This window comes from Capra hircus, chromosome 26 (assembly GCF_001704415.2).
Source record: "Capra hircus breed San Clemente chromosome 26, ASM170441v1, whole genome shotgun sequence".
NCBI lineage: Eukaryota > Metazoa > Chordata > Mammalia > Artiodactyla > Bovidae > Capra > Capra hircus.
The window spans coordinates 42,444,741-42,472,322 of NC_030833.1; the positions used below are offsets into that span (position 1 = coordinate 42,444,741).

At 42.8% G+C, this 27,582-nt stretch overlaps 1 protein-coding gene across 4 annotated transcripts in view; it reads left to right on the top strand.

The window, feature by feature from the left end:
- Window positions 1–27,582, top strand: part of SGMS1 (sphingomyelin synthase 1) — a 330,841-nt gene that overhangs the window by 33,504 nt on the left and 269,755 nt on the right. For all 4 annotated transcript variants that reach the window (XM_018041353.1, XM_018041350.1, XM_018041352.1 and 1 more), the window contains exon 2: window positions 1,537–1,628. The gene's annotated coding sequence lies outside the window, so the exon portion shown is untranslated. The remainder of the gene's footprint in view (window positions 1–1,536; window positions 1,629–27,582) is intronic.

Genomic DNA, 27,582 nt, shown 5'->3' on the forward strand with positions numbered 1-27,582 from the left:
GAGTACATCATGAGAAATGCTGGACTGGAAGAAACACAAGCTGGAGTCAAGATTGCCGGGAGAAATATCGAGAACCTCAGATATGCAGATGACACCACCCTTATGGCAGAAAGTGAAGAGGAACTAAAAAGCCTCTTGATGAAAGTGAAAGAGGAGAGTGAAAAAGTTGGCCTAAAGCTCAACATTCAGGAAACGAAGATCATGGCATCTGGTCCCATCACTTCATGGGAAATAGATGGGGAAACAGTGGAAACAGTGTCAGACTTTATTTTTTGCGGCTCCAAAATCACTGCAGATGGTGACTGCAGCCATGAAATGAAAAGACACTTACTCCTTGGAAGGAAAGTTATGACCAACCTAGATAGCATATTCAAAAGCAGAGACATTACTTTGCCGACTAAGGTCCGTCTAGTCAAGGCTATGGTTTTTCCAGTGGTCATGTATGGATGTGAGAGTTGGACTGTGAAGAAGGCTGAGCACCAAAAAATTGATGCTTTTGAACTGTGGTGTTGGAGAAGACTCTTGAGAGTCCCCTGGACTGCAAGGAGATCCAACCAGTCCATTCTGAAGGAGATCAACCCTGGGATTTCTTTGGAAGGAATGATGCTAAAGCTGAAACTCCAGTACTTTGGCCACCTCATGAGCAGAGTTGACTCATTGGAAAAAACTCTGATGCTGGGAGGGATTGGGGGCAGGAGGAGAAGGGGATGACCGAGGATGAGATGGCTGGATGGCATCACGGACTTAATGGACGTGAGTCTGAGTGAACTCTGGGAGATGGTGATGAACAGGGAGGCCTGGCGTGCTGCAATTCATGGGGTCGCAAAGAGTCGAACACGACTGAGCGGCTGAACTGAACTGATTGTCTAGTTGAATGCCCTGTATCATCTCTGACACTTATCTGCCTTCTCTGGAAAATGCATTCAGGAAACACCCCTTGCCTCACAGGGCTGTGGCAAGATCAAATATAATAGATAACGTGAGGTGTGGTGGAGGCATCGGGTCTGTGACCGGCAGGCCCCTGGGCCACCCTGCCCAGGGAGCACAGTGGTCGAGGGAGCGTGTGTTGTAGTGTGTAGTAATAGACCGGTCCTGGATGCCTTTGCTGGGAGGGACGTTGCCTGGAGGTGTGGCCAGTCTGGTGTGGTTCTGCGAGGTAAGTAAGTGCCTTCCAAGTGTAGCCTCAGAATACCAAGTCAGAGTCAAGTTCAGGTCCTTAATAAAGCCTCAGTTTTTGTTCCAGTGGAGTTTGGGCTACATCACTGCCCTGAAATTTATGTGAATTAAAAGAAATTACTGAGGAATTCCTTTGTTCCAGAAGTCCCTTGAGTGGGTGAGGTCAGTGGTTGTTTCCTGCATTCAATATGTGATGGGATCGTTTTTCTCTGCTTTCACATTTCTCCTTGCCTAAAAAATAATTACAACAGTATTTTAATCTACAGGCTCGACACAGATTAAGAACATTGTGTCAACTGAAATAGCATTAACTTAATAAAAATCACTGATGGTAACATACTGTTTTGCTTCTTCTTGCAGGATGAGGACAGCATGAACATCCCTAGGTGTGCCTCTGGGCAGATTTAGCCATTCGCTTTTGATTAGAAGAAAGAAGGCCATCCACTTGAAAGGTGAGTAAAGATTTCCCTGTGTCTTTTTATTACAAAATATTTCAAACTTACTGAAGAGTTACAGGATGAGCAGCAAGTTTTGTGTGTCCACGACCTACATTTAACATTTGTTAGCATTTTGCCATATTGTGTGTGTGTTCAGGTTTCCATATTTTCCTGCTGAAACATGTGAAAGTAAGTTGAAGAGATCATGATGTTTTTATCCTAGATTCTTGGGGATGCAGTTCCTAAAATTAAGGATATTCTCTCCTGAGAGGCATTTTAGAACATGCATAAACTCTATGGCAGAATCATTTAGTTACGTACAATTACATTTAGGCAATGATTTGCTTAATGGACAAACCTGTAATATGAATTTGTTTGATATGAAAAACATCTGAATATAAAGAATTGGAATTTGCACTCTGCATGTGCCCTGTGTAGCAGAGGATTCCTGTGCTTTCTCTGTTCCTGGTAACGTGCCAGTCTGCCCCACTGTGGCTGATGTTTGTTCTCAGATCAGGGGATTGGATTACTGCTCTTCCTTCTTCCTAATCAGCCTTCACACGTAGACCAGTCTCTGTGATCTAATGTGATCAAAGGTCTTAACTGATTTTTGAAAACCGAAACTTACAGGAGAATATGAAAAGAACACGAGTAGTAATGTCTAGTTGAGTTTCAGTTCAGTCGCTCAGTTGTGTCCAACTCTTTGCAATCCTGTGGACTGCAGCATGCCAGACTTCCCCGTCCATCACCGACTCCTGCAGCCTGCTCAAACTCATGTCCACCGAGTCAGTGATGCCACTGAGGTACTAGTTGAGATTAGTATAGTAAAATCAACATTAGAAAGAGTCAGAATGATTCCCAGCCCTGTAATTTGACTACCTGCATTGAAACTTTACTTGTGTTCTTAGAGATGTGTGTTCTGTTCTGATTACAGTTATATCAAGGCCAGTTACACAACTGTTCATTACAGTTCTATGTAATTCTTGCAAGGTGGCTGTTGGCTATTCTACATTCTAATCTCAGTTACGTTCCATTTATGGTATCTTCTTCAAGTAGTCCCTGAGTATTGAAGCATTTCTTCATAGATGTTTATGAACTGGAGTTAACTATTCAGAGCATTATTTTAAAAGAAGTATATTTAAGCGAGCCACTTAGAGTGGTGGAGTCCTTTTTAATATTCTCACTTCTCATTTAAAACAGAAAGTTAGTGATAGCAGTAAAGTTTCTGAAGGGCACTAACATTTTGAAGGAGCTTAGACTGGAATTACAGATATCTCAGAATGATCTAGTTGGCTTTCTCACTGTCTGGTTATGCTTTGAGATGATGATAAGGATGGCTGGGGCTCCATATGAGGCAAGAGGCTCTGAAGGATGATGGAAAGGGAACCCTTATGGGGCTCTGTGTGGGGCCTTCATATGGCTCTCTGGACCACTTCCAAGTGGTGGAATGTTTTTATTTTATTTTTGAAGCTTTTATTGAAATAGAACATAGATGCAAGAAAATATGCATAATGCAAGTGTATAGTTCAATGCAGCTTTCAGACTAAGCTCACTTGTGTCACCAGAAGCCAGACCAAGAAACAACACTTTTAGCACAGTCTCATGCCTCCTCTAGACACTTGATACTGGACACGACCTACTCGGTGGGGAATTACTCTCTTGACTTCTAAGAGCATAAATTAGTTTTGCTTGTTTTTCTTTGTGTGTGTGTGTGTGCGTGCGTGTGCGAGAGATATAACATGATTATATAATGCAGATTGTATTCTTCCGGGTCCAACCTTCTTCAGTCAACAATGCATGACAGAGATACCTGCATATTGTTGCATTTAGTTGTAGGTGGATCATTTTCATTGCTGGAGAGCATTCCATTTGTGAATTCAGCAGTTTATTCCTTCAGTTAATTGCTGGTGATTGGGGGAGGGCACTCTGAAGCCTTAACCAAGGTTTCATCCTCATTGTGGTCATGGTTGAGATGTCCTGAGTTGTCCAACCTCTGCCCAGCTTTGCTGTGATGTGAAGGAGAAATCCTGGGAGCAGATGCAAGGTTGAGACACAGTTGGAAAGAGTGGTGTTTCAGGCCTGTGATGAGTCCTGTTCTTTTTCCTGTGACTCACTTGCATCCCTTTTCTCTTTGCGCTCCATTGGCATGTGTTTTGTCCAGCCTTTTGTCAGCCATTAGAACTTTTCCTGCAGCCCCTCCTAGGAGACCATGACTGTATCAAACACTAGGCAGTCAGTAAATATTTGAAGTTCATTGGATGTTGACATTATAGATGAAGCGTGAAGAGTTGACAGTCATGGGCTTGCTCTTGAGGAGCCTATGTTGTGGTTATGGATTCACAGTTATGGATATGGGCCACATTCCTGGAAACCAGTTGTGCTATAAAGTTTAGGATGTAAACTCAGAGGCTTGCATGGGACTGGCTTATATTATGATGGAAATTAGTAGGGAGCAGGGTTGCTCAGTAAGGAGTGATGGAGCTGTGAGGAATGATTATATATGCCCTGCCCAATTTTTGACCCAACAAAACATGTCTGGCTGAATTTAGCAAGTCCACCAATGGCCAGCCTTTAGGAATAGAGTGTTCACTGTAAGGAAGTGGTTCTCATGCGATTTGAATGATTTTCTAGCCAAATTCTGTTTTTATAGATAAAGTTTTATTTGAACACAGCACAATCATGCTCATTTGTGAATATATTGTCTATGACCATTTTTGTGTTACAACAGCAGAATTGAATCGTTGTGAAAGAGATTGGGATATCTGCAACAGTGACCATGTGGCCCACAATGGCTGGAATGTTTACCATCTGGCCCTTTGCATAAAAGTTTGCCACCTTCTGCTTTACTTCATCAAAGCAAGGACACAGTAATAATAACCTCTCTAGGCTTCCCTGGTGGCACTAGTGGTAAAAGCCCGCCTGCCAGGGCAGGAGACAGAAGAGGCGTACATGGGGTCGAGCCCTAGATCTGGAAGGTCCCCTGGAGAAGGAAACGGCAACACATTTCAGCATTCTTGCCTAGAGAATCCTGTGGACAAGAGGAGCCTGGTGGGCTACAGTCCATAGAGTTGCAAAGAGTCAGACACGGCTGAAGCGACTTAGCACGTGTGCAGAGGTGTGAAATAGTCTGTATTCGTTCATTTGTTTTTTATTCTGGCTGCACTGGGTCTTCACTGCGGCATGCAGGCTCGTGAGTGGACTTTCTCTAGTTGCACAGGGCCTTCTCTACTTGTGGCTCAAGGGCTTAGTTGCCCCGTGGCATGCGGGAATCTTAATTCCCCCACCAGGGATCAAGCCCATGTCCCTTGCATTGGAAGATGGATTCTTAACCATTGGACCACCAGGGAAGTCCTTTAATGCCTTTATGGATTCATTTGTTTATGCAACATACAATTTACTTGCAGAGTGCCTATTGTATGCCAGGTGTAAAATGGTGATAGATATGATTCTGGGCCCTGTGGACTTTACAGAAACCCCTATGAATTTAAAATTCCATTGTAGGATTGTGCTTTTTGTGGAAAAAAAAATGTATTATGGAAATAGCTTTACTAAATCCTCAGTTTTAAATTAATGTGTTGGCTATTTTTGCTAATTATATACATTTGATGAACACATTCTATGTAAACTAATGGTTAACTCCATTTTTAAAAAGTATGTAGTATGACATCATATAAGCAATTATGTATTTAAAGATCCTACTTGTTTACATGTGATAACAAAGATGGTGTGAAAACAGACTGTCTGCATAGGGCTGTGAGCTTTGAAGAGCTCCCCAAAGCAAGCCAAGCCAACCTTCAATCTTAGGTAATGATAATAATAAAAAATAAACCTCAAAGGGAAGAACCACATACAGGGTAATAAAGTTTGGAATGTAGTTAAACAGATTAATCTGTCTTTGTTGGTATGCTTATCTGTTTGTTTATTCGAGGCTGTTAAATTTGTCTCTTCTTAATAGGAGCAGGTGGTGCTAGTGGTATAGAATATGCCTGCCAACATGGAGACTTAAGAGACCTGGGTTCGATCTCTGGCTCGGGAAGATGCCCTGGAGGAGGTCATGGCAACGCATTCCAGTATTCTTGCCTGGAGAATTCCATGGACAGGGGAGCCTGGTGGTCTGTGGTCCATGGGGTCACAGAGAGTTGGACATGGCTAAAGCGACTTGGCACACTGGCGCACATAGAAGGCGATGCAGTGAACACAGAAAAGAGGGAAATACTTAAAAATTTTCTCCAGGGAATGTGAAAAGTGAAAGTCACTCAGTCGTGTCCGACTCTTTGAGACCCCATGGACCATATAGTCCATGGAATTTTCCAGGCCAGAATACTGGAGTGGGTAGCCATTCCCTTCTCCAGAGCATCTTCCCAGTCCAGGGATTGAACCCAGGTCTCCCACACTGTGGGTGGCTTCTTTACCAGCTAAATCACAAGGGAAGCCCAAGAATACTGCAGTAGGTAGCCTGTTCCTTCTCCAGGGGATCTTCCTGACCCAGGAATTGAACCAGGGTCTCCTGCATTGCGGGCAGATTCTTTACCAACTGAACTGTCAAGGAAGCCCGAGGAATGTGAATCTGGTTTTTAACATCATTTTCACTGAATTAGCGTTTTCATATATGCTCATATATGTTTTATGGGCAGATACTTGCACAGGTGACTGACCTATTACCCAGCTGTAACACATAGTTATTTAGCTATGTGTACTAAGTTTGAGTGAACTCCGGGAGTTGGTGATGGACAGGGAGGCCTGGCGTGCTGCAATTCATGGGGTCGCAAAGAGTCGGACACGACTGAGCGACCAAACTGAACTGAACTAATGAAAAGAAAATGCGCAATGTCCTGACAGTGTCTACTCATTGTCCTAGGAGCCGTCTGATGTGAGGCAGCATGTGTGATTTGGGTGACCAATGGTGCTTTCCTCTGAAATCTAATTATCAGAATTTGTCTGAAGGAACTATAGGGAAGGAATGTTAACTGGTGCAATGAATAATTTCATGAATGTGATTAAAACTCCATACTCGTTTCTTCTGTTACCAAAATCAATAAATAAGGCTAAGGTTTCATTTCTCTTCTTTACAAGGAAGAAATGATGTATACCCATGCATAACTTTCTGTTGTGTTTAAAATGTTTTTAAAAAATCAACCCTGTTCTTCATTTTAGTAGTTTTTTGTAATGGTTTGGATTTAGGGGTAACTGAAAAATCAGAAGACCAAGAAGAAAGAAATGTCAGAGTTATTCTCCTTACAGAGCTGAAAACTCCAGGGTTCACTGTTTTAGTTAAAAATAAATTTTTATGAAACAAATTTGATGATAGGCCAAGTCACTTGAAATATGGCACTAAAAAAAAAAGACAAAAAAAAACCCTGGATCTTCTGTTCTACATAATATGGAGTTATTTTGTCGGGAACTCCAGCTTCAGGAGTGTTTAATTTGTCAAGGCTAGCTAATTAAAATTTACTTTCTCAGTCTCTCAAGTTTTATTTTCAGAGCAGGAAAGGACTGAAGTGGTGCTGAATATAGCTTGATAGAATGAAACATGTTTTAGAAAGAGATCAGGATGATTCTCTTGGTTAAAGTAACAGAAAACCCAGTTCAAACTATCTTAAGTAAAAAAAAATTGATTGGTTCAGGCAGTTGAAAGCCTTGAGATGAATCTGGCTTCAGGAAACACTAGACTGGGGATCCAGACAACGTCAGGAGGGAGGCTCATTCTTGGCTGAATGTTCTTGGGCTACAGGTGAGACCTCCAGCATCTTCAGGTGCCGTCATGACAGAGACAATAAGACACTGCAGGGGCAATACTCTTGGCCTGGTGCTTAGCACTAGCCCGGTCCCTGTGGATAGGGACACTGGCCTCTCCTGGTTGGATTGCCCGGGTCATGTGCTTCACACCTAGCGTCTGAGAGCAGCACCTCTTCAGCTGAAGACGAAGCATTAATGACAGTGGAAAATGTCATTACCAGAAATGACAGGGAGGGTCAGTGGATGCTGGGAGGCAAAATAATAATAGTAATAATAATAATAATTGTATCTTTTTATGGTTTGCAAAGCAAACCATTCAGGTATATTCTGTTTTTAAAAATTTTTTAACTGGAGGATACTTGCTTTACAGTGCTGTGTTGGTTTCTGCCATATATACAACAACGTGGATCAGCCATAAATATATGGGTGTATTCTCTTGTTTGACCTGAAAGAAGTGTCAGGGAAGCAGGATAAAGAAATGATTAAGAACATGGATCCTGGGGCCAGACTGCATGGGGTCAGTTATTAGCCACATGAGGTTTTGACAAATACTTAATCTCTCTTTGCCCTAGTCTTTTCAACTGTGCAGTGTGGAGTAAAGGTCTCCACCATATAGGGTTCTGGGAAGGATTAAATTACTGGGTATTTGTGGGGCATTTAGAATGTTACCCGATGCAGGCTGGCCCTCTGTCTCTTGCTTTTGTCGTTGGCCTTTGAGACAAACCTGCCAGCAGACTGACAGGCGGGCTTACAGAAGTCGAGCCACGTGGCCTATGCGGGAAGCACCAGCCGCAGTCAGGCATCCTGGACGCTCCCTGAGCTGCACAGTCACCTCTGTGTGATGATTGTGGCGCATTCGGGTCGATAATGAGTCAAAGAGGCAGTGAGGTAAGAACTTCTAGAGTAAGCCTGCTGTTTGGAAGTATCTTCATGTACAAGCAGGGTGGTGTTACATATTCTATTTGCAAGCCGATCTTTAGCTTCTCAGGTATAGAGTGCCCCCAGGGATATTTAGGGGACATTCGTACTGGCATTGTTTCATTCTGCTGGGCACAAGCTTGGCACAATTAGCTGTATCCAGAGTTGGCACTCATTTGGGAAATGTTTGCTGATTGCTTAAGCAGATCCAGTAATTCTAAGCTTCTGGGCTTCCCAGGTGGCTCAGTGGTAATGAATACGCCTGCAAATGCAGGAGACGCAGGGGACACGGGTTCAGTCTCTGGGTCAGGAAGATTCCCTGGAGGAGGAAATGGCAACCCACTCCCGTATTCTTGCCTGGGAAATCCCATGGACAGAGGAGCCTGGCGGGCTACAGTCCGTGGAGTCACAAAAGGGTCAGCCACAACTGAGCACACGAGAGCATATAATTCTGAGCTTTAGAGGAACCACTTGTGTGGTTGGGAGGTGATTTGAACCCATCAGTATGGTGTGAGGATGTAACTTCCGACAGAGGCTCTGACCACCCCTAGAATGCTTCCAAGGCCTTTAACCGTTTCTGTCTAGAAGAAGAAACCATTTTCTTCATTAAGAATGCTTTCCCTTAACAGTGAGGTTTTGTGGGGAAATTACTCAGATGACTTAATGCAGGAGGCTTGCCCTGGGGACTCAGCTTTGGCATGACCCAGACACTGGAGGGTCATGTTGCTTTCTGAGGATATAGACAATGATTTCTTTGTACTGACTGTGAACTCAAGACACTGTGTCACTGTGGATGACCTATAACTGACCCACCCTACCCCCAATATGCAGCTACGCATGCAAGAAAGAAATGAGCAGAAACCATGTTTTCCTCTCCCTACAGCGCTTTTGAGGAAAAAGGGTGCAGTTCAGCATTCCCCAAGCTTGCTTCATGGGCAGACCCACATGGGCAGACTTCCCCGCAAGACAGACTCTGCCCTGCAGTGAGTGACGTGTCCTCCCCCGCTGTTGTTGTGCCTGGTATGTGGGAGGCACTCAGATATTTCTTGAATGAACAAACCTCTTTGAACTGTGCCTTTGTCTTCATTTTCAGTTTCTCTTGACAAGAACTCATTTACCATGTAGATGTCTCCAGGAGTTTCTTCTGAGTCCTCCGTTACCTTCTGTGTGAACTCACTGCATTATGTTGTGTCTTTAATAAGGGGTGGTGTTTGAGTATTGATTCTAACACCTGCTTTTTACCATTACACTCCAGATAACACCACCTATTCAGAGAGTAAAGGGATTAGCTAGTAATTCTATAGAAATGACCCTTGGTTTGCCAAATGCTTGTGGGAATCATAGAAAGTTCTTAGATTTAATCCCCCTTACTTTGTTCTTAGGTCCTTGGGAATGTTTCATCTTGCTTAGTGGCCTGGGATTGAATACTAATAGATTCTTCATTGTCTTTAACCTGACCCATTTCATAGCTGAAAAATCAGGGGCAACCTTGTTTCCTGTAAGTCAACAACAAAAATAATGTTATTGTTCACTGTATGATGGGTACTGCCCTGAGTTCTTTTGTTGATTACTCTGTTTAATAGTCTCAACAACTCCATAACTATTATTTTATAGATGATGAAATGGAGGCACAGCCAGGATGTGGCTGAGTAGCCCCAGGCCTCCTTGCAGGGCTCACATCTGCTGCACTGCTTATTAGCCTCCAGGCCAGGGGCTCTCAAACTGCCTGCATGTTGGAATCGCCCTTAGGGCTGTAAGAGCCCTCCCTGTCCAGGTATTCTCCTACTTCCTCTCCTCATGTTTTTATTTACTTGGTCTGGGGTCTTGGGTGAAAGTGCTGCGCACTCAGGACTGAGAACCTTTGAACCTGAGCAGTGGTTCTTAAAACGTTGTCCCCAGAACAGTAGCATTAGCCTCACCTGGTCATTTCTTAGTAGAACTTCGTAGGTCCCACCCACACCTACTGAGTTGAAACTCTAGGGGTGGCGTCTAGCCATCAATGTTTTGACGAGCTGTCTGTGTAATTCTTTTCCTTAAGTTATAAAAAACATAAACTTCACCAGCGTAACCTTTGTTGAATGTACAGTTCATTTGTTGTTCAGTCGCTCATACTGTGACTCTCAGATACACCCTCTGCATGCTACCCTCTGCCCAGTTCCGCCTCTGCCCCTGTTATTCTGGGTCGCTGTCATCAAGCTGCTTAACTTCCTTGTGGTAGTTCTCTCCTCTGTATAAAGGAGGTAACCTCACTTGCAGAGTTTGGTAAACGTTAAATGATTAGACATTTTATATAAGCTGTCAGGTGGTGTACTAATGAAATATTAATGTCTGTAATGAAATATTAGATGTCCCTTTTAAAAGTTTTATTGTTTTCCAGTCGCTCTGTCACGTCCGACTCCTTTGCGGCCCAGTGGATTATAGCCCCCCGGGCTCCTCTGTCCCTGGGATTTCCCAGGCAAGAATACTGGCTGCTGCTGCTGCTGTTGCTGCTGCTGCTGCTGCTGCTGCTGCTGGAGTGGGTTGCTATTTCCTTCTCCAGATTTTTAAAGTTTAGCTTTTGTTTTATTAAAGTTATACAAGCTTGACTTTTAAAGGATCCATGCAAGACCTCTTACCCCTCTATGTTCTTGCTCCCCCTCCACCCCCAGTTTATTTGGTGTTATCTTCTACCGTGTAAAGAGCATTCACAGATGTGCCGTATGGTCTGGTTTGATTGCCTTCTTTCCTGCACACGTGTACTTTTTTCTTGGATTTAATAATTGTCTTGTTTTTTAAATTTTTGTGCATTTCTCACTAAGTGAGGCACAAAGAGCCTTCCATGTGAATCTCTTCCAATATCTTAGGGTATTTTATCAACTTTATCTTATTGACACTCTCTCGCCTGAAGTCTTAGGCCCTGACCCCGTCTAGACTGCTCCTCTCCAGGCCTGTTGTGCACCATGCCTTGAGATGGACTTTTCCTTCAACAGCGTTCTGGGGATTTCTCTTATCTTACTTCTGTTTGGGCCTCCCTGTTTTTCTCACTCCATTTTCTCTTCTTTCTTGGTTTATTCCCCTATTTTTGCAAACCACATGCTCTAGAATCTTCCACACAGGTTACCCAGGAGGTAAGTCTGTGAGTTGTTTTAGGTCTGAGAGCATCACATTTATGTTTAATATACAGACTGGCTGGTGTCCACCTGCCAATGCAGGAGACATAAGAGATGCGGGTTCGATTCCTGGGTTAAGAAGATCCCCTGGAGGAGGACATGGCAACCCACTCCAGTATTCTTGCATGGAGAATCCATGGACCCACGAGCCTGGCGGACTATGGTCCATAGAGTTGCAGAGTTGGACAGGACTGAAGTGACTTAGCATGCACGCACACGCACTGGCTGGTGTAGACTTCCAGACTGAAGTCTCTGAACCGCAGAATAGTGAGGGATTTCTCATTACCTTCTGACTTCCAGTGTTAGTGGTGGGAAGTCTAAGACAGTCTAAGTCCCAGTCCTGGGCAGGTGACCAATCTTTCTGACTTTTTCTCTTGGACTTCTAGTTCTTCTCTTTATCGTCAGTGTTCTGAAATGTCATATAATATTCCTTGGTGGGGACGGTCTGTTTTTGTTTATTGTACTGAGATCCGAATAGGCATTTTTAGGCTGGAAACTCACCTCTTTCATTTTAGGAATTTTCTTGAAGTCTGTCACTAGTGATGTCCCCCTCTATTTTCTCTGTTCTTTCCTTCTAGAATTCCTGTTAGATGTTGACTGACTTGTCCTGTGCTGTGATCTTTTCTTTCCCACCTCTGTTTTTAAGGTGTTGTCTTAAAATATTTCCTTAACTTTACTTTCTGGTCTATTAAATTTTTTCTGTTTGTCATGTTTTTGTTTTCTGACAGCTCTCTCTCTCTTTTTTTGGTTTGTTGTTCTCTGGTGCTTCTATTTGATAGAGTCTTAATGGAAACACAATCCAGTATTCTTGCCTGGAGAATTCCATAGACAGAAGAGCCTGGCAAGCTATAGTCCAAGGGGTCATAACGAGTCGGACATGACTGAGTGACTATTACTCATTCTTCTCTTAGCTGTTCTCTTAGTTCTCCTAGGAGATTAATTATGCTTTGTTTTTTTCTTTTTTAAAGTTTTGTGTGTGTGCGTGTGTGTGTGTGTGTGTGTGTGTGTGTGTGTGTGTGCACCTCATTTGTGTCAATTCCTTTTCTCCCCTGTTTGTTTCTGTCTTTCATGTTAGAGACTTTCTCTCCGTTCCTGGTGACTCCTGAGTGCAAGTTCATGGTTGAGAATTCTTTCATTCATGCTCAGTCACGCAATTGTGTCTGACTCTTTGCAACCCCATGGACTGTAGCTCTCCAGGCTCCCCTGTTCATGGGATTTCCTGGGCAAAAATACTGGAGTGGGTAGCCATTTCCTTCTCCAGGGGATCGAACCCATGTCTCCTGTATCTCGTGCCTTGCCAGTGGATTCTTTACTGGCTGAGCCATCGGGGAAACCCATCTGTAAGAATGGGGCTTCACACATTGGAAGATATGGCTTCTTTGGGTCTGCAAAAGCAGTTGCCATTATCCAATTGATTCCCAGCTTTAAAAAGTTTAAAATTTAAATCTCTCTTGTTATCTCTGTCCTTGTGGGTTTATACCTTTGAAAAGCAATAAATGTTTGTATTGGGGGTTTAGGAGAGAGAGGAACTAAATATGTGTGTCTGTCCGTAGTCTTTAACCAGAAGTCAGTATGGAAGTCTTAAGAAAACTGCAGGGCAGGATTTATAGCATCAGTTATTTGGTCAGACACATACCTGCAGCGGTGAGTCTTCTGGTGTTCTTTTATTTTTAAGGCATGATATATATTTAGATTGCTTCAGTAGAGATCTTGGCTTTCTTGTTAACATTGCAGCAGCTGCTTCATTTTCTTGGTTAAAGGCTTTTATTTCAGATGTAAAATACCAATAAATTTATATATAATTGGGCCTTAAGTTAAAAAAACAATCCTTAAAAAAAATCCTTATTGATGTTTCTAAAAGGAATTTTCTGAGGGTAAGCATCTAATCCTTAGATTAAAATGCAGCTGACACATTAAGCCTTCTTACATGAAAAGCCCAATAAATAGGCTTTAATGCCATTTGTCCTTGACCACCCACAAAGGGCACTGCCGCAGGCCAGAGAGATGGGACATAAGTACAGCATGGAGAGTGAGGCAGTGTTTGTGTTTGATGCTTCAACAAAGCATTCAAACTCAGATCATCAGAGTAGGTAAAAAACTAACCTTTATTCTGATAGCAGGTCTCTGCTAAAATTAAGCGGTTTTTGGAGTGTGGTGTGGTTCTTTTAATATAAGCCAACTAACTGACCTTGGGTTACTGGGTTATTTCCTGCTGCGCCCCTTGTGGTGATACGTCCAGTGGCTTTCTCTCCTCCCTGAGTGTTGGGTGTGTCCTGTGTCAAATACCCGTGCTTCTTTCCCGCTCATTGGAACACAGCCCCTCAGAGGAATGGCTTGGTCACCCGGTGATAACTGAGATGGTAGTGCCTGGCCTGGTGGTGATTAGATAACAGTTCCTTTTAGAAGGCTTGCAGCTCGGCACACAGCAGCTCTTCAATAGCTCTAACTTCACCACTGGGAAAGGAAAAGAAAACATCTCTGCTTCCATGCTGATTGCTGTGGAAGCTTGCCCAAGAGCCTTCTTTTCGTGCTGGGCTGTGTGCAAAACCGAGAAATTACTTTCTACTTAAAAGCGTTGGCCTTTTATTACTCTACAAACCTTTGGGGAAATCAGATTCATATGTTTCCTAAGTTTAGGAAGTCCGTTACTCTTATCATTAAAGCTACTAATCTAGGGGTAATTTTAGTTATTGTCTTGAGGCTGAATTAAAATGAAAAGGAGCACAGTATGGTAGAGATGCCTGGTTGGTTGCTGTGTTTTTTTAAACAAGCAAATAGAAATAAATTATGAATTCTTGTCAGTTAGGGAGGGACCCGTTTTGTTAAACTAGCTACTTCTCTCTCTATATATACTTCTGTCTCCTTGCCCCTTAATGTATACTGTAGCAACGTGACCTCCTGGCACTGTATCTTTTACTTCACGGGCAGAGGCTAGAGTTCTTAGTGCAAGAGGGAGTCTTGCAGGTGATGACAGGTTAGCTGCTCAGCACCCAGCCTGAGGTTTATGAGTGTTGTCATCCTGGTTGATTATCAGCATTGCTGCCTCTGTCACACTTCCACTTTTAAGCTCTATCCCAGGCACGAGCAGAATATTTCCTTGGTTACTCTCAGCTTAATTGAGGCAGCCTGGGTTTTCTATTTTCTACATTCTGAGGGTCAGCAATGGAAAACAAACCTTTTTTGTTTTTCTTTAAATTAAAAGGAGAACTATGACTGTTCTTTGCAGAAACTGCCAGTTTCTGATCTTGCTAGAGCTATTTCACTCCCAGCGCTTAAAATCCCAGCTCTGTGCAGTATTTATAGATTCCTGAATAAAGCATCAAGGAAGAACCAAATATGTGTGGCTTCCAAGTGATTTCTATTATATCCCCTGTGACATTTTATTATTAAAATTCTGTTCTGTCGCCAACATGATGTTGGCACTTAGTATGTGATAGTTATGGTTTGTATTCTTCAACAAACTTCTGTTGGCAGAGGTTGATCGCATACATACATTATAGTGTGATGTATAATATCAGAAAGGGAGGCTTGGGAGGGAGGGGACATGAGTGTACCTATGGCTGATTCTTGTTGATGTATGACAGAAATTCACAAAATTCTATAAAGCAAACATACTTCAATTAAAAAAATAAAGTGGAAAAAAGAAATGAAGGGTTAAATTTATGAGATAAATAATTTTGTGATTGAAAAAAATTATGAGATGGACTATAGTTTTGTTATTTGTGACGAGATTGCATGAATAGGCCCTCATCTGGGGCCTATTCTCAACCTCATCTGGTTGATAATTTTAACTACCCAGTTTCTCTATGGGAAAAATTGTTCTTCAGACAGAGTATGAATGAAATATTCTATCCATTGTGGGACTCCCCCAGCTCTTACAGAAGGATGAGAAGAAAGAGTGGCATTTATGGCTGTTTTGCTGAAGGGAGTGTGTTCCTCCAGCTACAGCGTAGAGGCTGCTGGGAGGACTGAGGAGTCAAGGGTGTCTAAAGAGGCTCTAAGATCAGATACTTGGTGAGGGGTTTCCGAGGTTGCTGGCTTTTCACGCAAGACCCAGATTTGATGCCTTTTGTGGAGGCCACGGTTATAAACTTGTTTGAGAGATTTACTGTTGGGTCCATGACGAGGATGAACTGGCTGTGCTCCTGTTGAACGAAATTGGGTCTCATCTGCAGGGTGAGCTGCTTCAGCTCATCTATCACCCACCTTTCTGTGGGGTATCTCTGATCAGAAATTGGGGCTGATCCAAGTTAGGTGGTTGTGTTGGTGAGGTTACTGTCTCCCACTTGGAAGCTGTTGGAACCTTCTTTGATGATATAGTGTATAAGGGCCCAAGTTTTGAATTAGATAAAACTGATCTGTGTGTGTATCCTAACGTCTTGCCTGTGCCCCTGGGAAAGTTACCTAACCTTAAATCCCGGTTTCCTCATCTTTTAAGATGGGGATGTTGTTTGCTTCAAGGTTATTTTAAGGATTAAATGAGACTTTACATATATATTTAGTACTAATTGTAAATATATTAATATATTTAATGTTTTTTTTGATGTCTTTATTTTATTTTTTATTTAAAATTTTTTACTTTTACTTTATTTTACTTTACAATACTGTATTGGTTTTGCCATACATTGACATGAATCTGCCACAGGTGTACATGAGTTCCCAATCCTGAACCCCCCTCCCACCTCCCACCCCATATCGTCTCTCTGGATCATCCTGTGCACCAGCCCCAAGCATCCTGTATCGAACATAGACTGGCGATTTGCTTCTTACATGATAGTATACATGTTTCAGTGCCATTCTCCCAAATCATCCCACCCTCTCCCTCTCCCTCAGAGGCCAAAAGTCCGTTCTATACGTCTGTGTCTCTTTTGCTGTCTCACATACAGGGTTATCATTACCATCTTTCTAAATTCCATATATATGTGTTAGTATGTTTCTTTCTGGCTTACTTCACTCTGTCTAATCGGCTCCAGTTTCATCCATCTCATTAGAACTGATACACATGTATTCTTTTTAATGGCCGAGTAATATTCCATTGTGTATATGTACCACAGCTTTCTTATCCATTCATCTGCTGATGGACATCTAGGTTGTTTCCATGTCCTGGCTATTATAAACAGTGCTGTGATGAAAATTGGGGTACATGTGTCTCTTTCAATTCTGGTTTCCTCGGTGTGTATGCCCAGCAGAGGGATTGCTGGGTCATAAGGCAGTTCTATTGGCAATTTTTTAAGGAATCTCCACACTGTTCTCCATAGTGGCTGTACTAGTTTGCATTCCCACCAAAAGTGTAAGAGGGTTCCCTTTTCTCCACACCCTCTCCAGCATTTATTGCTTGCAGACTTTTGGATCACAGACATTCTGACTGGTGTGAAGTGGTACCTCATTGTGGTTTTGATTTGCATTTCTCTAATAATGAGTGATGTTGAGCATCTTTTCATGTGTTTGTTAGCCATCTGTGTGTCTTCTTTGGAGAAATGTCTATTTAGTTCTTTGGCCCATTTTTTGATTGGGTCGTTTATTTTTCTGGAATTGAGCTGCATAAGTTGCTTGTATGTTTTTGAGATTAGTTGTTTGTCAGTTGCTTTATTTGCTATTATTTTCTCCCATTCAGAAGGCTGTCTTTCCACCTTGCTTATATTTTCCTTTGTTGTGCAGAAGCTTTTAATTTTAATTAAATTTGTTTATTTTTGTTTTTATTTCCAGAATTCTGGGAGGTGGATCATAGAGGATCCTGCTGTGATGTATGTCAGAGAGTGTTTTGCCTATGTTCTCCTCTAGGAGTTTTATAGTTTCTGGTCTTACGTTTAGATCTTTAATCCATTTTGAGGTTATTTTTGTGTGCGGTGTTAGAAAGTGATCTAGTTTCATTCTTTTACAAGTGGTTGACCAGTTTTCCCAGCACCACTTGTTAAAGAGATTGTCTTTACTCCGTTGTGTATTCTTGCCTCCTTTGTCGAAGATAAGGTGTCCATAGGTGTGTGGATTTATCTCTGGGCTTTCTATTTTGTTCCATTGATCTATATTTCTGTCTTTGAGCCAGTACCATACTGTCTTGATGACTGTGGCTTTGTAGTAGAGCCTGAAGTCAGGCAAGTTGATTCCTCCAGTTCCATTCTTCTTTCTCAAGATTGTTTTGGCTATTCAAGAGTTTTTTGTATTTCCATACAAATTGTGAAATTATTTGTTCTAGTTCTGTGAAAAATATCGCTGGTAGCTTGATAGGGATTGCATTGAATCTGTAGATTGCTTTGGGTAGTATACTCATTTTCACTATATTGATTCTTCTGATCCATGAACATGGTATATTTCTCCATCTATTAGTGTCCTCTTTGATTTCTTTCATCAGTGTTTTATAGTTTTCTATATATAGGTCTTTACTTTCTTTAGGTAGATATATTCCTAAGTATTCTATTCTTTTTGTTGCAATGGTGAATGGAATTGTTTCCTTAATTTCTTTTTCTACTTTCTCATTATTAGTGTATAGGAATGCAAGGGATTTCTGTGTGTTGATTTTATATCCTGCAACTTTACTATATTCATTGATTAGCTCTAGTAATTTTCTGTAAATATGTAAAATATATATGTTTCTGTGTTAATATATAGATTTTTTATATCTATGTTATATATGTGCACATAGATATGTGTACATATGTGTACATATATATGTGCACATAGATATGTGTACATATACTAGTATCTGGCATGTATGTGCTAAATAAACAGAGGATGCTATTATCATTGTTGTCATTCAGTCACTAAGTCGTGTCTGACTCTTTGCTACCCCATGGACCATAGCACACCAGGTGTCCCTGTCCTTCACCGTCTCCTGGAGTTTGCTCAAACTCATTATCATAGGATAATATATTATATGCTTTGAAAAGAGAAGTTTTAGTTGCTGAGTTATTTCCAAGTCTTTGCAACCCCGTGGACTCTAGCCCGCCAGGTTCCTCTGTCCATGGAATTCTCTAGGGAAGAATACTGGAATAGGTAGCCATTCGCTTCTCCAGGGGATCTTCCCAACCCAGGGATCGAATCCAGGTCTCCTGCATTGCCGGCAGATTCTTTAGTCTGAGCCACCAGGAAGCCCTTACTATGCTGTAGTTATGCTCAACCATTGTGATGTGCTGGGTACTGTATGGTGACCCTCCTGGGCACCTCCCTTTTGGATGCAACAGTGCTCACTGTGGGGAAGTGGAAAAGATGTCTGGTTTTGTTTTAATTGCATCCAGATTTGAATTTGCTTTTCTTAGTTCTTATTTTTCTGATTCTTCAGCTCTTGCCTTTCTTAATGTTCCCCATGTTCTCTTAAAATCTTAACTATCAAAATGGACATGATAATTCTCTGGGCAGGGAACATAGGCTGCCCAGGCACTGGCAAAGTGGCCTTATAAAGACGTGTTTCTTCATTGACTTTTTAAGGTTTATGTTTCCATCCACGAAGGCAGTTTGTTTGCAAAACAAGCAATTTATTAGGCAAGTGTTTGTTTTTCCGCTTTTCGTCAGTAATTTGATCCTTGGGTAGCAAGAGAAAAGTGGTGTTTGCAGTTGGACTCGAGAAAATTCTTGCTGGAGGCGGACCATTCTATCACTGCAGGATAGTAGACAGAAGTGGTTTCTTTTATCCTTTTTTGAAATAAAAAATTGAAGGACCCACTATATGATGTCATTAGTAACCTAATAAGGAACTGTAGTTACTCTACAGTAGCACATTGACCTTGAAAGTTATCTCTCATTTCGTTCATTGGGTCTTTATTCTCACTTTGGAAGAAAATTTCATGTGTGATATAGTGGTACTAACTATACTTATGAGGGTCTGGGGTTATGCTGATGTTTTTTGGGATTATTAAAAAAATATATATATGTTCAGAAAATTTAAGGTCCACAAGGAGTAACGTTGGCAGAATTAACCTGAGGCTTAACAGCAGATTTACCAGAAGAAGGTTTCTGTTATGTTCAGTGATTTTGTGTAATTGAGCTCCAGTCCTTTATTACCTCTGCTACCGAGGGACCCAGAATCAAAGATGTTGCTTGTGTGACTTTTTCAGCAGGCGAGGAAGGCTGGTTCAAATAGTAAAGATCGTGCAAACACTACCTTCCATGTTCCCTGGACTTCCTTTAAGGGATGAGAAGCCCAAAGCCTTGAAAACATTTCCATTAGCCTTTATGGCCTCTTTCCCTTGGAAGGTCCACAGTGTGCAGTGCTTTGCCAGCACACACACAGCTGTTTTGGAAAATGTAACCAGACGTTCCTAGAAGGTCAGCGGAAGACCTTGAAGAAAGGCCGTGGAGAAGATTAGCCACGGTTTCCGCCCCTGTGGCAGACGCGGTGCCAGGTGGTGCCATCTTGTGGCTTTGTCACACCAGCCTTCCATGGTGGGGATCGCTCCACCTTCTTCACAGGGGACAGAAAGTCTCTGGGAGGTTCAGCCCAGGTTGTGTGTTGGTGGCTGAACCAGCATTGGCTCCAGGGCCATCCGACTCCAGAGTGCATACTTTTAACTACCATGCTTTGTTGCCTCCTAGCTAGGAGAAAAATGTACTGTCTCCAAAACCTGGGTTCTTTCCACTGTACCATGTAGGCCCCATGCCCTGGCATCCTTACTATTCATCCCTTCCAAAAAAATAAAAAGCTTCCAATCCACACCATTTACTACATCTATAGGCATTCCAGGCAGTGCTTATAGCCCTCGCTTCTTTGGGACAAAGAAATACCACCTCAGTGTATTGTAGATTATTTTTCATTATTTATGTAGGGAAAAAGTAATCACAAGAGCATAAATGTGAGTTTGCATGTTGGTTTTTATAAACCAACCTTTACTTTTAGTAAAGGATTTTAGGAAAATGAGCCTATAGAGTATGAATCCTAGCATGTGGACGGCAGTGGTGGGAGAGCTGATGGGCTGGGTTTGGACAGATAAAGGAAGGGCATTTAGGCAGCTGCATGCCTGGAGAGCAGGCAGTGAGGGCTCCTTGTGGCGCCCTCTGCCTCAAAAATAATGTTATTCTGTTCTGTTCCATATCTGTTCCTTTGTTCATTCCTTCATTCTCTTTTTCATTCAAGCTTTCAAGCACTCGCCAAGTGCTATTAAATGACTATTCAAACTCTTTGCGGTGCTATGTGTGAACTAAAGGTATGAGCAATTTTTGCCTGCCTCCTCTTAATGAGAGAAAAAGGAAATTTGGAAGAAAAAGAAATATGTACATGCAGCAGTTTGAAAATATTGCCCTGATAGCATCAGATGCTTTTTGCTCTTAAAAAGAAGGATGTTTGATATATTAGAGAAATATGATGGTCAAGGCAAGAGTGTTTTAAAAGTCATGAGTTTCTTACCCCACCTGCTTTTTTTTCCTTCTAAACTTTACAGGTGTTTCCAGGCCCTTCCCTCACCTAAAGGGTGGTATGTATATAAACCAGGGAGGCAGAATGTTTTGTCATTTCCTGAAAACAAATATTTAAGTACAAAGTGTGATGCAATAAGAGATGCTACTGCTGCTAAGTCACTTCAGTCGTGTCCGACTCTGTGCGACCCCATAGACGGCAGCTCACCAGGCTTCCCCGTCCCTTGGATTCTCCAGGCAAGAACACTGGAGTGGGTTGCCATTTCCTTCTCTAATGCGTGAAAGTGAAAAGTGAAAGTGAAGTCGCTCAGTCGTGTCTGATTCCCAGTGACCCCATGGACTACAGCTCACCAGGCTCCTCCGTCCATGGGATTTTCCAGGCAAGAGTACTGGAACGGGGTGCCATGCAGTACTTTATAAATTAATATTTTCAGAAAGTCTAAAATCCAGGAAATGCTTCAAGTGGGAAAAATTTTGTTCTTCTTTTTTTCCCCCTTGTGGAAAACAGAAGTTTTGAAGCATCTGAATTACGTGTGTGTGTGTGTGTGTCTTTTTTAAAAGTTCACTTTATGGTGTATCTAAAACAAGAATCCACAGTGCCTCTTGGGACCAAGCAGGTAAAATAAATTTGCAAAGTGGATTTGATATTAAATGAAATATCAGAGCCTGGGCCCTGTGACACGTGGGAGAGCTGTCTGCCCCTTATTACTGGAGCAGAGGTGGATAGAACTCTCTCCATGTTGTCAGGTGGCAGCCCAGGTCAGGAATAGGGAACTGGATCTTCCAATTTTCATAGATATACAGAGTTTTAAGTAACTGATAGAAACCTGAAAAAACACCAACGCCATGTAGCTTAAACAAAACCCGCCTGTGGTTTGCATTTGACTCATAGGTCATCACTGTGAACCCTTTTAGTTTTATAGCACTAGAATATATTGTATGTAATAAGTGCTCACACAGTAATTACTTTGGTGTTTTACATTTAAAATAAAAATTTCAAACATTAATTACAAAATTTCCAGTTGAGTTTGAATTGAAATATCTCCATTTGTTATGAGTTTAGCTTTAATGCATAGCATAGTGCTTTGCACATAATAGGCCTTGGATAAATATTTGTTAAATGATGTACAATGTGAGAGTTGGTCCATAAAGAAGGCTGAGTGCTAAAGAATTGGTGCTTTTGAATTGTGGTGCTGGAGAAGATTCTTGAGAGTCCCTTGGACTGCAAGGAAATCAAACCAGTCATTCCTAAAGGAAATCAACCCTGAATATTCACTGGAAGGACTGATACTGAAGCTGAAGCTCCAATACTTTAGCCACCTGATGTGAAGAGTCAACTCATTGGAAAAGGCCCCGATACTGGGAAAGATTGAAGGCAAAAGGGGAAGGGGGTAGCAGAGGATGAGATGGTTGCATGGCATCACCGACTCAATGGACATGAGTTTGAGCAAACTCTGGTAGACAGTGAAGGACAGGGAATCCTGGCATACTGCAGTTCATGGGGTCACAAAGAGTCAGACATGACTTAGCTACTGAGCAGCAACAACAAACTGAACTGAACGCTACGGAGTTTAATAAACTATCACCTTCCAGTTTCTAAGAATTGGCAAGAAATTTGAGAACAGAAGAAGCTGTCAACAGAATAAAACAAAGAAAATCAATTTGTTTTCCCTTGTAGTGTCCTCCATTGTGTCAAGCAAATAGAGCATCAGTTTTCAAAAATGAGGGTGCTGTTGTAAAGGTTATGCTGCGAAAGAGAGGAAGCAGAGCCATTGAATACTACTTTAGCAGCGTGAATCTTTGGCTTGGTCTTATTTTCTGAGCCATCACTTCTCTGGTTTGGCTCCTTCTGATGTTTTATTTTTGTCATCCTCTTGCACTTCTCAATGCCAAAGGTCATCAGAATTTTCCCACTTCTGTCCGCGTGTTCTTGGTAGCAAATAAGAACTTAAGCAGAAAGAAGGATACACTGAAAGGATATCCCACAGCTGCCAAAGGAGGCTGGGTTACCAGAAGCACAGCAAAACCCATAACCTAGAACAGTGACACCGTGTGTTATGAACACCCAGTGAGGACATATGTGCTGGCTCCAGCCAGGCCCTGGATGCCCAGGCACTGTGGTGCCACTCTGCTCCATTCTCCTCTGTCCCTGTCTCCTGGGGTCTCACTCCAGATCCAGGGTCCCGGCTGGAAGCATCTGACTGTCCAGGCCCCGGTGACGCATGTACGCACCAGGTGCCAGGGATGGAGGGGAGCATGGCCTTTCTTCTCAGAGTCTCTGATGGGGTGGGCTCCCCTCCCCCCAGTGCTCACTTACCGAGGAGGGCACCCCAACAGAGGAGATGCAGATGTTGGGTGCCCGCATGTGTTAATTTTTAAATCACCCCCAGAGGGAGAGGCTGGAGATGTGGAACCTCCCTAGAGATAAATGGGTCAGATGTCCTCTCCTTTCTAGGACCTGGAACGTTGTGACCAAATGGAGGGTTCAGAGAGGTCAAGCGACTTGCCCAGGATTTTTAGGCTAGAGTTGGGTTAGATTTTAACCCATTTGTACTGGACTCCCAAACCCAGGCCTTTAACTACTTTCTAATTCACTTCTTATCCAGATGTATCTTTCCTGCAACACCCATGGCAGCATTTAAAAATCCTTCCTCAGTCTCCAGGCTGAAAGATGCTGGTACTTTCTGTTCTAAGACGGTGTGGTAGAAGTCAGTGCTGCTGCCCTGACATAGATTACAATGTAATCTGCTTTGCAGCAGTAGGAAGTTCCCCAGTGTTGGTATAGATGCTTTTGGACACATGGTTGTATATACAGATGCCTGTGTGGAAGGGATCCCAGTCCAAAGATATCCTACCGAATTGAGAAGGACCATTTCTGCCCTTCAGCATGCACTTTAGGGGGAAGAGAAGGATATGGAACAATATATAAACACCTTGCTTAGTTCATAAAAATATGGCAAAGGGAAAACTTTGGATGGTAAAAAATGTTGGAAGTCCATCTCGTAAAAGAAGAAAATCATTTATGCTCACCCTTCCCCCAGTGCTTCACGGGGGTGAAAAGAGTGGGTGTCAGGAAATAGGCGAGCCAGCCATGGACAGGCCGGGGCACAGGCCAGTGGGAGCACTCAGGGTGTGTCCTCCCTGAAGTAGCCTTTTCCAGTCTGCTTATCTGCCCTTGTTTCATTTTCTTCTCTATGACGTTTTCTTTTTCCCCAGTGGATAAAACACTGGTTTATTGTAATCCATTAACGGTGGGTAATTCGGTAATTCCCACCTTCATATGTTCTCTTCTGCTCGTAAAGTGCCGCACTGGCCAGCCCTACATTTGAGCTGTGGAGTTTGGAGAGCCGTGTAGACAATGGACGCTGCTCCCGGGTGTGTGGCCACCAGTGGGCACATCGCTCATAGTTCTGGTTGCCCCATGCCCTTGGTCAGATCAGCCAGGTGTCTGTCGGGGATTTGTGATCCCAAGAGCTGGAGCCTGGTCTTCTTGTACAGTTTTATATCTCAGGTGCCTTTTTAAAAAGCTGGACACTTTCATCAAAGTACATAAAACAATGTGAACATGTTATCATTGCCCAGACCAAGAAAGCAACATTTTAGAAGCTCTCCTGTGCTCTTGCCAGTCACGACCCTGTCCCTTCCCACAGGGTGGCCTCCTTGTCCTAGTCACTTCCTTGCGGCCTGGGTTTGCCGTTGCACACTGCGCCAGGTCCTCTCTCCCACTCCATGTCTCTAACTGTGTCTCGCTGGGGGCCTCAGGAAAGCCAGGGCTCTGATGTGCGGACTCCAGGTGGCTGCGGTCTTGGGTGCCAGAGTGTTGCGTTCCTTTTGTGCTTTAATGTCACATAGGACACAGGTTATTGTGCTTGGCTGGAGGCCTGATGTGGCCCAAGGGCCTGAGTGATGCTTGCTTTTTTTTTCAGTCTGAGCTTCTCCAGCCCCCGTAACACTTCCCCTGGTGAGGTGCCGGGTCTGGGAGCCATCATCTGTGTGCTTCTGGCATGGAGAGGTAGATTGTCAATGCCTTTGTTCCAAGGGATGCACAGGTGTAATCAGAAACCCTGCACCTGTGGGTTCCTGTAACTTAAACCCCAGTCACTAAGGGACTGATTGCATAGTAGACGAGTTCCATAAAAAGAGTTTCTTATATAAGAGGATTTAACATCGTTTTCGGTATTGTGGTATTTTAGCAAGGTTCATTTTAACTGTGGTGTAATACATTCCTTTAGTTGAATTACCAGCCTCTTGGCATTATTTTTTTCCCAGTAGTCACAAGACTGCTTGGCCTGTGTATACAGGATGCCCTTCCTGAGGGCACGGTCTGTGAGTGTGGAAACTCGAGGCTCCCATCAGGCTGGAGAATGTTGGATTCAGAAGCAGTGATCATCAGGAGCCAGTCATCAGGCCCAGGTGGTCCACTGCACCCCTCCACACATGTGTAAGTGCCCCAGAGTGCTCAGTAGGAAGTTGGCATCCACGTATATAGTTCCCGAGTGGAGCTACTGCTCTGACGTTTTCAAGGCAATTGTTCAGTGCTAGGAATGATTTGCTGAGGCTGCCAGGAATTCTGTTGCTGGTTTTTTTTTTTTTTTTGACTAGCACAGGCTAGAGCTCACCCAGTGAGGGCCACAGATCAGTGCTCAGATCAGGGGAGGGAAGTGTGTTTTGAAGGTGGATTTGGGAATCACGGGCAGATGCACAGGGAAAGGGGAAATCAGAGAAAACCCTTCTGTTCATCAACAGTATGGACACAAAGTTTAGGCTATGATTTAAAAGAGATGTGACTTTGAGCAGTAGTTATCAGAGTTGAAGGGGTTTAGCAGGGGTGGGGCAGGTGGGTCAAATGGATAAAGGGGATCAACTGTAAGGTGACGGATGCAAACTAAACCTCTGGCCGTGAGCACCCTGTAGTTTGTACAGAAGTTGAAATATAGTATATACATGAAACTTACATAATGTAATAAACCAGTGTCACCTCAATTTAAAAAATTAAAGAGATGTAACTTTGTTCTTGCATTCTCTATAGCGTTGTTTATCAAAGTGTGGTTTTCTACCTGTGTACATGGCAGAGGAGGACAGGGGCATGTTTGTGTGTGCGAGGCATGCGTGCAGAGAGTGTTAGGGGAAATGTGAATTCTTGAGCCCCAGAGCAGGCCCACCAAACCATGGGCTACTGGTATAGAGGCTGGGAGTCTGCATTTTAATCAGACACCGGGATTTTTATGCACAGCTGAGTTCCTAGAATCTCTGATCTAGAAAGCGGTCATTTCATTCATTTATTTGGGTGAGGTGAGTTGGACTGAGGAGAGACTGGGACTTGAGAAAAGAAAGAAAAGAAAGGGTGGGCCTCAGACTGTTGATCTGAAAAGAAGAAATGCATGTGAACTTGGGTGGGCTTTTCTGATCCCGGACGAGGATATGGTCTCTGATGGCTTGGAAATGTCGCTTCAGTCTCTCCTTTCTTGTTTTGCCTGGTCGTGGAGGATGGGCAGACTGCTGGAGTCTTCAGTAGTGGGGTAGGGGAGGCCCATCTGAAATACTGTTGAGCGGAGACCAGCTTGTGAGCCTGGAAACTGTCTGTGGTTATATTTCCAGTTTCACTTATTCCAGAAGCAAATGTTTCTCTCTCTTGCATCCTTCTGCTTTTCAAGTTAGTTAATAACTCAGTTCTTCTGACATCAATGGAGAGCTGAATCTTCAAGAAGCATTTGAAGCACCATATGGATTTCTAGTTTGTTTTAGGTTGACCTTTAATTAAAGTCAGGGTTTGAAGTCAGGGTCTTGGTAGCTGCTTTAAATCTCACAGTGTTTGAAGATAAAGGATTAGTTACTTGTGACCAGCGTTGACCAACTACAAAAAACTGGCCTGAACGTGACCAACTAAGCACTGGGCTGTCAGAATCATAGAGGGTCTGAGCTATAAGGAACCCAGGAATCCTCTAATCTAGCAGCAAGATCTGGCTCCAGATGGCTTGTGCTCTGTCCTGGCTCTGCCAGCTGATGCAAACTTTGTAAGCTCATGCTTCTGTTTCCTCGGCTGTTAAATGGGGGTGATGACACCCGCTCGTCGTGTTGTTGTGATGGGCTTCCAGCGAGCCGAGGTGTGCAGAATGCTTGACCAGTGTCCCGTGCACAGTAAACATTCACAGACTGTATCACAGATGGAAAAACAGACCCAGAGAAATGTTGATATGCCTGAGGTCAAATCCTTACTTCATATTTCAGAAACTAGGCCTTTTTTGCTCAAGTCTTCTTTTGTTCCTATTGACTGTTCTAGTTTACTGGTTCTTAAACTATGATTTAAAAGTTTTTATCTGCCCAATGTAAGCACTAAATTGGGTGACTTGCTGCTTAGCTCAGAGACTGTTCTTGAATAACAAGGCATGATTACAACACAAAGAGACACAGCAGGTCTTTTCCATCCCAGTGATTGTGGTCCCTTACTAAGTAATGCAGTCTTTGAAAATTGCTGTTAGGAAAACTGTATAGCTGGATACAGAAACTATATGTGGTTTCTGATCATAACTGGATAGAAACATGATGAGAAAAATGGGAGGCAATTCATGAATATGACATGCAAAGGAAATAGGGATACTGGGCCAAAGAGTATGATGCCTTTTTTTAAGGTATTTTTATTTTTTTAGCATTAAAAAATTTGACATGTAGCTAATTTACAACACTGTGCTAGTTTTAGGTGTACCGCAAAAATGATTCAGCTATAGATATATTCTTTTTCAGATTCTTTTCCCCTGTAGGTTATTCAGTTCAGTTCAGTTCAGTCGCTCAGTTGTGTCCAACTCTTTGCGACCCCATGAATCGCA